Here is a 1,672-nt window from a genome sequence, read left to right on the forward strand (position 1 = left end):
GGACCAACTGGGGGTACTACCAATGTTGAAATAGGGGGAGGAGGTTGCTGAGTCTGATTTCTTTTTCGCACATTCTCATTATACCACTAATTCATGAATCCATAAATCATATTTTTGAGTTCTTATTTTCGCACAATCACAGATTTATATGGCATGTAATTCTAGACACTTTTCACATGATACATATTTCGAGAATCGGCTAAACCGAAGCTCTGATACCAATAAATGTATCACCCCTCGCCCATATCTGACACCAGAACAGGGTTCGAGGTGCTACCTGAATTAAAAAATAATAAACGTATAAAATTGAGTCATAAATCTGTATTTCAATTAAAAAAATTCTCAAATTTCATCTTTAAGTCCTTAATTTGGACCTACGAGGCCCAAAATATGCTTAGGAAGTGATTTGGGACTAAATTGGGAACTTTGGAAAATTTTCCTTGAAAATAGGGGCACACGCCCGTGTGGCCTGGGACATGCCCGTGTGGCCTGCCTATGGGGTATTCTGACTTTACCTCATGGCCAGGGCACACGCCCATGTGACTTGGCCGTGTAAAAACCTCAATTTTCACTATTTTAAAGCTATTTTCACATATTAAACACACTTAATTTATGCCTAAAACATTGACTTATAAATCTTGATCGAATAACATTCTTTTTATCCATTTCTTGTACCTAAACACAATTATACACTAATAGAACCCAACCAATCAATTATTTCAATCCAAAATATGTATATTTCATTTTCAAACACAAAACATCACATTTAACATACTTTACATATTTATTCATTCACAACAATTACATTATCAAATCAACTCCTATACATGCCATATAAATCAAAAAGTTGTTTAACAAATCTACAGGAGTAAATCTGGATAGTGTGAACCTTGATGTAGATCCGATCCTCCGTATGTATATAAGTCAATCTATAAAACAAATAACATACACAAGTAAGCTTATAGAAGCTTAGTAAGCTCATAGGCATAATTACACAAATCTTACCAAATATTGTACACAATCATATATCTATTAGCTTATCTAATTCATCCTGCAAATCAGAATTTCATTAATAAACTTATTTGGATAATTTCCAGGTTGCTATTCACAAATTTAACTCCCTCGGGCCCATTTCTCATTTATTTCCATTGTCAAATTAAGGAGCAATAAAGGAATTGAGTGCTTCATTATCACATTGCCATAGTAAACTATGGACTTTCACATTGTCACACATCACACACCGAAGCCATAGCCCTGCCATGGTCTTGCACGGATCACATAACGTACCGATCCAAATCCCAGATATGGTCTTATACGGAATCACATTATCACATCACACCGATGCCATAGCCCAGCTATGGTCTTATATGGGATCTCGAATCACATTGTACCGATGCCATAGCCCAGCTATGGTCTTATACGGAAGTACATATCACATCTTTTTCGTCAATTCATTATGGTCACAGAATGGAAGCACTCAAATTTATTGTTCCAAATAATATGTATTTTTTACTTAAATACTATTTGATACTTTTTACAATTCAATAGTATTCATCTACAATAATATTCTTAAAAACCATAATATTTTCATAAAAAAACATTAAATTTGCCATATGCACTTACCTGGGCTAATTTGCAAAAGTCGTAGAAAGTTAGGGACTATTCTTGAATT

This window comes from Gossypium hirsutum, chromosome A10, assembly GCF_007990345.1.
Source record: "Gossypium hirsutum isolate 1008001.06 chromosome A10, Gossypium_hirsutum_v2.1, whole genome shotgun sequence".
In the NCBI taxonomy this organism is placed as follows: Eukaryota; Viridiplantae; Streptophyta; class Magnoliopsida; order Malvales; family Malvaceae; genus Gossypium; species Gossypium hirsutum.